The sequence below is a fragment of the Onychostruthus taczanowskii genome, unplaced genomic scaffold (genome assembly GCF_017590055.1).
Source record: "Onychostruthus taczanowskii isolate IOZ18803 unplaced genomic scaffold, ASM1759005v1 scaffold53, whole genome shotgun sequence".
NCBI classification, from domain to species: Eukaryota; Metazoa; Chordata; class Aves; order Passeriformes; family Passeridae; genus Onychostruthus; species Onychostruthus taczanowskii.
The window spans coordinates 1,120,147-1,132,296 of record NW_024502902.1 but is presented as its reverse complement, the minus strand read 5'-3'; the positions used below and the strand labels follow the sequence as shown (position 1 = coordinate 1,132,296).

At 48.9% G+C, this 12,150-nt stretch overlaps 1 protein-coding gene across 3 annotated transcripts in view; it reads right to left on the bottom strand.

Moving 5' to 3' along the window:
• The window catches only part of TCF20 (transcription factor 20), a 130,479-nt gene that overhangs the window by 76,534 nt on the left and 41,795 nt on the right, over positions 1 to 12,150 (bottom strand). Inside the window, exon 1 of one of the 3 annotated variants that reach the window (XR_005953525.1) lies at positions 9,987 to 10,616. The exons of the other annotated variants lie outside the window; for them this stretch is intronic. The gene's annotated coding sequence lies outside the window, so the exon portion shown is untranslated. Of the gene's footprint in view, positions 1 to 9,986; positions 10,617 to 12,150 lie in introns of those variants that run through there. 3 annotated transcript variants of the gene reach the window in all.

The following is a 12,150-nucleotide window of genomic DNA, read 5'->3' as shown; positions in this document are numbered from 1 at the left end:
CAGGGAGAGGGAGAGAGAGATAAAGCCCATTTACTGTACCTTTCTGGCATCTTTCTCAGCTTTCCCTGCTGCTTCTCCCCACCCCCTTCCGATTTATCTCAGCTACTGGTTTTATAAACCGAGAGGGTGGAGGGGGGGAGGGAAGAGGAGAGGAGGGGGCTTTTTTTCTCTTCTCTCAGCCTCGTCTGCACCTTCTGCTTGAGCCCGCCGGTGAAGTCACAAGACCGAGTCTCTGACATCACACAGAGCCCACAAACGCCGGATTGTGACTTCACTGCAGGGTAGAACAGGGAGGAATAGGAGAGGGGAGGGGAAAAGGCTCTTATTCAAACACATATCTGCAGTAGTAACAAAGGGAACTCAGGAAATGGCTGGCCAAGAAAATGGCTTTTTTTTTTTTTTTTTTAATAAATCATACTCCCTTTTTTGTTGTGGGTTTGGGTGGTTTTTTTGTGGTTTTTCTTCACAAATAAACTTTGTGACCACAGTGGAAATACCTTTTAAAAGTGGCCTGGACAGGACAGAGAGCAAGCGCCAGTCCAGGCGCCATCCTCCAGCGCAGCACAAGCACCAGCAGCCCTTCTGGGACAGAACCACCTGCCGTGGGCCCTCTGGACCTGCCGGGACTGCAGCACGATGAGGTGCTGGGGTGAAGATCAAGGGGTGGCAGTGGCCACAGGGGGGCACGGCAGAGGGGACTGCAGGGTAGGGATGGAAACTGGCAGATGCTGTGGGCTGTGCCTGAGACACACAGGGAAGGCAGCCTGAGAGCCACCGGGCAAGCAGGGCCACGCAGAGTGAACACAACTCCGTGCCAGAGGGCTGGGAGCTGAGGGCCGGGCAGAGGTAAGGCTCATCAGTGGGCATTTGGGGGTTTTTCCCCCCACCCGAGGATCTGAAATCACTACTAAACTACAATAAAAGCGGTCAGCGTAAAGTCACAGAGGTGTATGTAAGGCCTATGCGAGGCAATAGGGAAAAGAGGGGAGTTTTTGATTCCCTAGTGTATTTTTAGGTTTTAGGTGCCCTGGGGAGGGGAAGACAGACTGGGGTAGATGAAAGAAAGGCCAGGAGACTTTGATGTACTCCCAATACAATGCAATGCTCGGATGTTGCTCTGGGAGCAAAAGCTGATGATATAAGACTTCTGTAGTCATTTCTGAAATGAAGCCTAGAAGAAAAAAAAAGCTTATTAAGTAGCTATTGGCTTAATGTGACCTGGAAAGTTGTAAGATTTGGGGCTTTTTTTTTGTTTTGTTTATTCAGCTGGTGTAATTTTTTTAACATCAATTTTTCAAAATTTAACACCACCTCAAACATGTCAGTAAATAAACCCAAAAAATATAAATCTGTTATTTGTGTTTAAAAAGGATTTTTTTTTCACCTTTTGAAGCAAGGCAGCTCAAACACACTGTGCTAATCATGCCTGAAGGCCAGGAATTCAGAGGAATAAGTCAAGGGCACAGCCACAGCCAAGTGAAATTAAAAGTAAATCTAAAAAAATTAAACTGTGCTAATTGCAGATGTTATATCTATGAAGTTATTGGAACTGCAAAGCCAAAAGGAAGACAGCTTGTGATCCTCACAGTGTGTCCACTCCTCCCTCCAACCTCCATCCCTGCCCCCATCAAGACCTACAAAGCAATTCCCATTGCTGTGTCGACCTGGAAGGGAGGAGAAAACAGCACTACCATCATAGTCTGCCCTTTCCACAACCTGTCAGTGAGGCAGGAGGGAAATGTGCATTGTGGAGCGAGTGAGAAGCAAAGAGGAAGCAATCCAGATCCCTGCCATGAACCAGCTGGCAAGTACATTCCAACTTGCTGCTGCTGGGCCGTGGGAGCACCCCATGAGTGCCCCATGGTGCCCCAGAGGGCTGGCACCAGCACTGGAAACCCAAGACACTTGTCTGAAACTTTTGTACCCCAGCAGCTCTATGTGCTTCCAGCATAAAATCCAGGCATCCAGAACATGGTGTTCCAGGTTGGAGTTGCTCCATGGCCAAAGCCTCTGTTCCCACATCAACTCTGAATCCCAGTGCCTTAGGGCATCATCCCAGCCCTGGCAGAGCCACAGTGTTAGGGAAGATTTCCCCTGCTGTTTTAGTGTCTCCATGCCAGTACAGCAATAAACCAGGCTGCAATGGATGGAATAAACTCTCCTGCCTCTGCTTGTGAGAGGGAGGGAAAAGGTATGGATTGCAAGCAGGGAGGTCCCCATCCAATCTCATATCTTTCAGCATGTCTTGCTCCTTGTTTGGCCACAGCTTTACTACCATCTTTATATCGACTCCTTTAATTTTTTCATCTATTTTTTTCCACCCTGCTGACTGCATGAGAAGAAACCTCCATATTTATCCCACTCCTCCTCTCTTGGGGAATCTCTCTCAACCTGCCCGTGGCAGGGAGGCAACATGGCTGCCAACATGCCAGGATGCAAGGTGAGGAGGTGAATGGGGGAGAAAGGGAGGCACAGGCATTTGCTGGGAAGAGGAAAAAAGAAGGGGGAAAGAGCAAGGAATCTAACACATACATACCGACTAGCATGGGCTTGCTCCAGCTTGGCCCACGATGCAATTACCTGACTTGGAGGCTGGCCAAGCCTCCCAGGTTAAGTCCCTCTGCACTTGTGCAAAATGCTGTCAGAGCTGCCGGGACTGTGAATACTCAGGGCTCCGGCAGCATGCCTCATCCAAAAAGGAAAAAGGGGAAAAAAAAAGAACAGAGACAGGGCAGGGACTGAATGGGCTTATTTTCACACAACTGCAATTGTTTTGTTGATGCGGAAAGGTAATTAAAAAAAGTTCTGATTTCAAACGTGCCACAGAATTCCCAGAGCCCGGAGGCTGCTGCTTAGAGGCAGATTAATCACACTGAATTCTCCATCTAGATATTGCATGCACTCCAAACTCCCACCGCTAATAGCTCTAATATTCTCCTCAGCGTGTGCATGCTGCTGGTGTTATGTTCCAGGAATATTAATTCCCCAACTCGAGCTCCTTTTGCTTGCGCATGTACCCTAAAGGCTTGCTGCCGGGCACCGGGAGATTATGGAAAAGAGAAAACAGGGCTAGAGGAGAACCAGGGTGCAAAGGTACTGGCTGCAACTCCTCAAGGAAAGTCATTAATGTTCTTTGGATAAGCAAGCCGTCCAAATAAAATCTACCTGAAGGCCAAGTTCTTTAAACAAAGACAGCCAACTACAGACGCACAAGATGGTTGAAATTAAAATGAGCTCCCAGTGCTGGCTTTGTGTTACCCATTCCCACTACCCTGAGACTTGCTCAGAACCTCAGTCCTGTTAAGTGTGAGCTCTGAACTAACGGGTTCTTCTGCTGGTGTCTTCCCCCAGCCCCCCTTATCCCTAAGCAAGGCTTCATGCATCTAAAACTCTTGCTGCCACACACCAGTAAGAGTGAAAATATAGCAGGTTGTATCTAGCACTTTACACAGCAAGTCCCCTCTATCCCTAGCAAAACTGACAGGCCAGGGGGTTCATGGTCCCGCTCAAGGCATCCCCAAGATCCTCATGCCACACAGAAAATGGGAAAGGGGAAGGTGAAGGCAGGAGAGAAACATATAATTTTTCTTTGCATTCAACTAACTGCTATTCCTGATAAGCAAGTCAGAGTGTGTGTGATCTATATATATGGCCAAAAGGCCAGCTGCTAAGCTTTAAAACCAATGCACGCTTGAGAAGTACATTTAAGATGCCTATGATGTAATTTTCAAAGCTGCTAAATGCCCAGTGCTTCCAGCGCTGTTCAGCAAAGACTGCAGGTAGTCACCAGATTAAAACAGTTCCCTAAAACTGGCCATAGCAGGACTCTGGAAATTACCACGAAGAAGAGACCTCAAAAACGGATGGTGCTGGTCGTGCTTCCATTTAGTAGGATTACTTGCTTGACAAGAAGCTGTCATGGGCATGATTTTCTTCGTCAAGCAGTCAAAATATGTATCTCCATGTAATGTAAATCAGTGTACTTATGTCAGTACTGGAAAATCAAAAGGGGTTTTGCCCCTTGTCTTGCTGGTGTTTTCGATAAGCGAGCCAGTACAATACCTGAGTCATAGGTTCAACTGGATGTTCAGACCAGCCCATCAGCTGTTCTCACAGCTGAGAACCTAGTCTCTGGACTAAAATCTGTAACACCACAGGTGCACAGGTGGTGGCCCTCTCCACAATCATGGCAGGTCAAAAAGAAAAGCCATATCTTTATGGCTAAATATTTTACAGGGGGTTATTACTGCTTGGAGAGAAAAGAATAGTGATGTTTTTGAAGCTTCTTCTCCTTGCTATCTGTACCATGCAGGTCTACAATCATACGTGTGCCTTGAACTCTCAAGCCAATTCCTTAACTCAACTTCTGCTGCAGGGAGAGAAAGGACAGGACTCCAACTGAGGCACTGTCTGTGTAAGGTCCTTGGGGTTTAACTCTGCTGTAGAGGACAGGGAGAGGCATGGGCTTCCCCCACTGTGATAAACCAAGGCACTGGCATCACTCTCTGTAGCTTAGGTGCAAATCTGTGATCCTCTTTCTCTCTTTGTGCACAAAGAATGACGCTGATAGTGAAGCTGACATCCAAATCCTCAATATTGCACACCTGAGATAACCCCAGGTGGTTTTGTTTTTCAAACTCAAATATACAAGAAGGGAGAAAGACAGAAGGATTTCAACCCTTGTCAAACCCTGTCACCAGCCCCTTGAGTTACATGAACTCTCACATGGGATGAGGGCTCTTTGCTTTTATCTCCCTGTGCAGTGAGTGTCCTCAGCCCTTTGCAAACAGATGTTTTGCCCTCTGAAAAGGAATAGAGGGGGGAAAAGAGAGCATGAGCACAGGGGAAAGACAGAGAGAGAGAGAGCATGAGCATGAATGCTGTCTGCAGATGTCAATCAGGACTTCAGTCTAGGTCTAACCTGCCAGTCCTGCAAAAGGAGGATACATGAATTTTCTACTTGGATAGTCAGTGTCATCAAACAAGAAAATTGTGAGGTTTGGATTGTAATGCAGTCTCACATTCAGTAAAAAGGCCTTGCTACATGGAAATGATGTGGGACTGAGGAGCCTATGCCTAGCACCTTAAAAATTAAAATTTCACTACAAATAACCCAAATGAAATGGTCAAAAATAGTACAGCATTTCAGACCGGTTTTGTAGAGCATGGTAGTATTTGGCATGGGGAAAGTGATTGTAGGTAGAATACTGTCAGGTTTGGGGAAAGCTTTCTCTGCATTTAAAAAAATTATATGAAGGAAAATATTCTTGGGAATGAAGTCTAATGATTACATGTATATAGAGTGTCATCTCTATCTTGGCGTTTAACAGAAATCAACTCCCCCATGCCAACGCCCTCCCCTCCAGCCACCCACCCTGATATTCTTCTTCACCACTTCCCACCCATTAACCCAGTACCTGCAGTGCAGTGCTCAAGTGGGACTGGCGGAGCTGCTGCCGCTGTCATCTCCTCGGAGCTGGCAGTCACCTGCCAATCTCGCCCCCACTTCCTCCTCCCTCCTGCTCCCCCCCACCCCTCGTCAGTGCAGCTTTCCCTGGGGATAGATCTCTCTCCCCCCCTCTCCAGCAGCTTCACAAATAACTACTGTTCAGTAATATCCCCCTCCATGGTTTTTTAATTACCGGCCGTCCACGGGGCACGAGAGTCGCACAAACAGGGAGGAACGGGCCGGAGAGGCGGGCTAGCAACAGGGCGCCGGAGAGTTGGGGCTGCTGTGGGCTGCAGCCGAGACACGGCTCCCTGCGCTCCAGCCGCACGGCACGGCTGGCACAGCAGCCTGCAAAGCCCCGCGGGACACTGCCACCCTGGGCACGGGCACACGTAATGTGCCACTGTGCCCGGGAGAGGGGGACTTGGTCCTGCAAGGGCCGGTGTGGAAAGCTGCCCCTGCAGGACAAGGGGATGCTCTGCTACACCGCCTCAGGAAGCATCATCCAGGACAGCATTTGTTTATACGGTATTTTAAATGGGAACCAGAAAGAGAGGGGGAGGGGAGAAAAGAAAAAAATAAAATCAGATGCGTTTCTGTTTGTGTATCTTCACCAAATACATCTCTCTTTTCACATATGAAAAGGCCTTTTTTTCCCTTTGCAAGACAATAGTCTTATTTCACTTTTTTTGTGTGAAAATTCATCGGTCTGTGGCCTGAGGCTTTTTCTTAGCCTTTTATTAAATGGACACGGCTTACTGAACTTTCAGACAACCTCTCCACCTAGCATTTGTTTATTCACACCCATTTACACTCTCTTGATTTTTAACAGGTCTGAATAAGGCTTATTTTTTTTAAACACTCGGTTAATGAAGTTTTATCTGAATAGTCATAAGCCTATTAGTGCTCAAGTCGTGCATCGAATTCCCCCTCCCCCCTAGAGGTTAAACAAGACCAGAAATCCTTTTGTATTTGAAATAACACGCTGGGAAGAAAAGAAGCAAAGAAGGATAAAAAAGCCCAAGCCCCCCATTAGATCCCTTTTAAATCAAAAAGAGACACTAGAAAAGGGGCATAACGCAAGGCACTTTCCCCCCTCTTCATTCTTCTCCTCCCTCCTTTGTAGGTCACCTTTACTATGAAGACGTTGATGCTTCAAGTCTTCATTTGCTTAAATAAAGGAGTAAGTTCAACACCCCAGTCAGATAATCACCGTACCCCTGGCGGGCAATGAACGGGAAGGGACATCCAGGGAGGGAGGCACCCTGTCTAAGGCGAGCACTGAGTCCTCAACACACGAGTGGGACCGGGGGGTCTTCTCTTCCCTGGGAAACAGCAGGCGCTTTTGGAAGAGGACAAGTTTGACAGCATGGCACTGAAAATGCTGGGCTCGAGTGGAAGGGGAGGAGACAGACATGCTGCGCTGAGGGATGGCCCTGACGCTGGCCTCTGTACCCTGGGAAGGCCTGAGGGCAGCAGTCGAGGGGAAGAGCACGGCAGTCATGGCCTAGGAGTCCTTTGGCAGCTGCTCCTCCATCCCGGCAGAGCATCCTGGCAGACGAGAGAGCCCCCGCTCCCCTGAAATAAACAGCAGCCTTCCCAATGCTTCATTAAACTAACACAGCTTCCCGCCATTGCCCCGGCAACCGACACAGGCCTCCTGTTTGCCAGCTGGGGGAATTAAAGGAAGCCTGGCAGCCAGCCCCTGGCTCCTCCAAAAGCTCCCCTTACACAGTCAGAACGCACCCCCTGGCAGGGGAGGGGACCAGGTGGCTCCCAAGGTGCCAGCTGAGATGGGGGAGACCTGCCCACCCCCTCTTGCAGGCTACAGTCCCCAGGGGGCCAAGGACCTTGCCACTGCCGCCAGCACTGCTGCTGGAAGGCAACACAAAGCTGGAGGGCCCACCAAAATGGTCTCCAAACCGGAAAAGGACCGAACAACCCCTGGATGTGCAATAGCACAAAGGTGGACACTACTCCCCTCCACAGCACCACCTCTGTCCAAAGGCGATCAAAAGCTCACATTAATTAGCAACACATTCCTCTTGCTGCCCATCCACCAGATGAGTGAACAAAATACATCCTCCTGTCCCTGATTTGCATGCTTTTCATCCCTGGTTTTCCTCCTCTCTCCTAAACTACATTTACTGTGGGGTAAGCCTTAGCATGACCCCCACTCCCTCCAGCCCCTTGGTGGACGCAGAAGGTGCCACAGACCACCAGCTGCCCCACCCTTTGCTGCCCACCCTTGGAGAAAGTGTTTCAGGAAAAGTTCCACGTGGAGCTGTGTTGTACCAGCCTGTGGACACCCTCCTGCTCTTCTACCTGTTCTCAATCCATCTGTTCAAAACAAGATGATGGGTCCTTCAGCCAAGGCAGAGACACCCCTCCACACGTCCCCAGCAGAGGAACTCTGCCCAGATCCCAAAATCAGACCTGCTGGGCTGGAGAAGGTGCAATATACCAGCACCTTCTTCCTACCACTGTCCCAGGCCACTGAAACCACAAAAGAAGCTTGGCAAACTGGTGAGGAGAGGAAAACATCTCACTTCAAAACAGCAATGAAGGAAGCAGTGCTATTCACTTGCTCGGGCATCCACATCTGTTTTGTCCTGTTTTCCATGACTACTGGCTGTGAGCAGAGGTCTCACAGGGAGGAGCATTAAGTATTTATTCCAGCTCTCGGTTTGTTAGCTTCTGATGCCACCAACGTGTTTTGATTCTGCTTGAAAAACTACATTGCCTTTTTTATTTTTAATACAGGGATCCCAAAACAACCACACAAAGGTACCTCCAATCTCCCCAACAGTAGCCTAGCTTTCTGTAGCTCTGCAGCACACATTTCATAACAAACTTAACTCTGTCTGGAGAGACCCATTTTCAGTCCCACCTCTGAACAATCTATGCCCTACTCCTCTCTTATTTTGTGATGATATTTAGCTTTCTGAAATACTACTCAGCTACATTTAGAACAATTAAGGGGAAAAAAAAAGGAGGAAAAAAAAGAAATTAGTACGTTCCAGATTCTGGCCACAGCTCTGCATTGCATGAGGAAGTGGCACGTGGAAAATGTGGAGCTGTTTATAAGCATTCAATAGCACTCTCAAGCAATCTTGCAGGGGCAAATATAAAGGTAGTGAGTCCAAGCAGCCTTACAAAAATTAGCTCAGCGATCCCACCTCAGTGACAGAAGACAGCACCGTAGTTAAAGGTGTCTGAGCAAATCTTGAGCAGAGGGAAATCAGGGTAGGATAATATAATCAAACACCTCCCTTCAGTGCAAAGCTCTCAAAAAGAAGTGTTACAGACTGTGAAAGGGGAGTCTTTAAGGTAAAAGGCACTGTAAATTATAGGGAAGAATACTGCCTTATCTTTGATGAGGGATGTAGAGAAAAGGGGACACTTCTGCCTACTTGCAGGAGAAATTAAAAGGGGAAGATGTGTGTGCAGACCACTGCAAAATAGCCATTGGACTGGGGAGCCTGGTAAAAAGTTGTAGGCCTGCCAGTGGTCCTGGTTTAGCCATGTCTCCTTCTCTGGAAGTTTCTGATATTCTCACCTGGTGTGGGGCTCTGACCTCCCAAAAAATCCCATATACACACACACAGAAAAAAAAGGCAGGTTCCTATTTCTTAAGCTTTTCTTTACAGCAATAGAAGTCAGATCCTGGAAATTTAAAACCAAACGTTTTCCACAAAAGAAAGTCAAATTATGTTTTTATTTGTTGGGGTTTTTTTTCCCCTTCAGGTATTGCCAGGCTGCGGAAGGATAGGCGGCTGACAAGTCCTGAGGCAAAGAGACCTGCAACAACAATCTGGACTGGTCTATGCCCTGTCCCCACCTCTCCAACTGGGAAGCACTTGCAGCCTGCTGTTGCCAAACCTACTTTTATTTTTTCCATTCTCCTCACTAATTAAACCTTCAGTCAGGTCTGTCTCTCCTCCCACCTGGACTAGTTCATCTCCCTGCTTTCACATTATTTTTCATTCTTCTCCAGACCCAGGAGATTTAAGTTTCTCAAGTCTTAAAGTTCCCGGAGGATGGGGTGGGTAAGGAGCGGTCTCTTGGCTCAGGCGAACACGGTCCCCCCTCTGGCTGCCCTCCTCTGGGACTGGTTTTCCGAGCAGAAGAGATCGCTGTCAGCGAGCCAAAGGCGCGCAGGGCTAGGGGAGGTGCTGGTCTCCGTGTGCACACCGCGTCGTCCTTCCTCACTGCTGCCATACATGATTAATCATCTCTGAGACACGCCTGCTGCTTCCCTCTGGCTCTCCAACAACCACAACAGCGGCGGCAGCAGCAGCTGAGAGCACAGAGACCTCCTCAGGTTCCCGGCCCCAGCCCAGCGAGCGTTTCCCAGCGGGGACCTCTGATCCTCGCACTCATCTCTCCCGCACATGCCGGTCCTGCCTCACGGCCTCGCAATCAATCGTTCCCCTCCCCCCGTTTTCAAACTCGGCTCATCTCCCACCCCTCCCCCACCCCCCCTCCATCTGTGTCTAATTGCATTTCATCTGTAGTCATTCTCTGGAAAACTCACCGGGAAGGTGTCCAGGAGACTAGCACAAGCTCAAACACGCGCTTGACACGGGGAGCCGGGGAGCAGCCCGCCGCTCTGCTGGGCCGGATCAGGGGCCCGGGGGAGCTGGTCCTCTCAGCAGCCCGCCCCTCTCCTCCCTGCTCCCAGCCCCGGCAGGGGATGCGGTGCCTGCCAGCGGGCGGGGGGCTGGCAGCTGGAGAGAGACGGCAGGCAGCCAGGAAGGGCCGGTGAGAGCCGGTGGGGCAGAGGTGAGGCTGCTCAGATGCCAGCTCGTGCTCCACCGCGGGAAGCATTTGCTCCCCTCCTTCCTCCGCCGAGCACCGTCGGCCTCCCCGTGGGCTCCGCCAAGGCCAGCGCGGGGCAAAGGCAGGGGAGAGGCAAGGTCCCAGCGGTACGACCTGCCCCCAGCGCGATCCGGAGGCTCCCCTGGCTTCTGGCTCTGCAGAATGATGTCCCCATCCACACACAGGCACTCTCCACTTGCATCACCGATGTTCCTGCCTCGACCGGGGCACACACGTTAAGCCCGACACGTCCCAGCTGTGTCTGGTATGACACGTGCATCCCTGACGGTCTCACAGCTCCACAGTCCCACCCCATCACCTTGCTGCTGCTCTGATCCTGCATGGCCTCCTGTAAAATCCAAACATTTCCCAAGGGCTTGCTTGCCCTGGGAAGGGAGCGATTAGCTGGGCTCTGAGCGGACGGCACACTGGGCACTGCACACCGACTCACGCTGTAGCCACTCTAACTCAACACTGCCGGAGGAAGCGGCTCAGCTCTTAACTGCATATGAAAAATGCCCACACAGAAGAGTCAAGAACAGCAGGGGAGCCATAAACTCACACCCCAGCGTACTGCATGCCAACTTCCTTGCATCAGCAAGCACAAGTGCCCAGTGGTTTTACACTGAAAGCAAGGTTTTCTCCTGGAGAGGCAGACCGTGAATGTGGGCTATTTTAAGGTTTTAGACCTTGGGCAGAAGATCTGCAGCCCAAGGGCTGGACACAGACCACAAGTTCATTTTGCATAGACTGGAGCCACCTGACTTCACACATCACTGTTGGATAAACGTGAAGCTGTGGACTGATGCATGGCTACCCAAAACCCCAGCTTGGTGCTCAGCAAGGGGAAGGTTCGTCACCTTTTCCACAAAGAGTCAGTCTTCCAGCTGTGGGAGGATAGGGAATAAAATACTAACCTATATAACACCACCTTCAGTGTTGTCCATTTGCAGCCAAACTCTGAATATAAAAATTCACAGCTCAGATGAAGGTGACAGATGTATTTCAGTAGGTCAGTAACATAGGCAGAGACAAAACTTTTCCCATTTCTTTTTGCCATCAGCTCTACAAGCAAATCTGCTTCTATCCAGACTATCCAGAGAACAGTGATTACATCCAGGTAAATCCCAGGCTTTTCCTTTCACTTGCCTTCCATTGACAGTGGTTATCTACCAAGATCAGTTCAAGAGCTACCAACACAGAAATAAGCAACTGAGTTACCACAATTAACAAGTTACCATTTGCCAGCTGAGTCACAGTAACACTGAATCAAGCAACCTCCTGATAGTTTAGGCAAACGTTTTAGTACTTACTGCAATGAAGAAAGATCACAGAGTCAAACCACTATAGCCCAGGTGATAATTTATAATCTTATTGTGGTAAATAAACTTGCTGGCAATCGTCTGTTCATATGTTTTGCTCTGCCATTATCACACAGAATCAAATCTTGATTCCACCAAATGCCACGAGCCAAGTGCATTCCTGCAGTACAATTGCAATGCAGTTTGCAGTGAAGATGCAAAAAACCCCTACATTTTTATCCTTCTAAACCCCTTCTCAAGACAATTATCCTAATGAAAAATGAAGCTGTTCATCTCCACAGGCCAATTCAACACAAAAATATGTAAATGTATCTTTAAATAAGCACAAAAATCATCCTGCCTTTTTCCTCATTCTTCCTGAGTATTGGACACCGAACCAAAAATCTGAGAAGTCTGGGTTTAGTTCCCAGTTTTAATGAAGACTTTCTGCACCATCTCAAACTGCACAACACAGTTCTTTATTAGGCTATAAAATGGGGACACTACTTTTGACACAAAGCAAGGTGAAATACATGCACCAAAAAGCTCTATACAAAAGACAAGGGTTGCATAAATAAC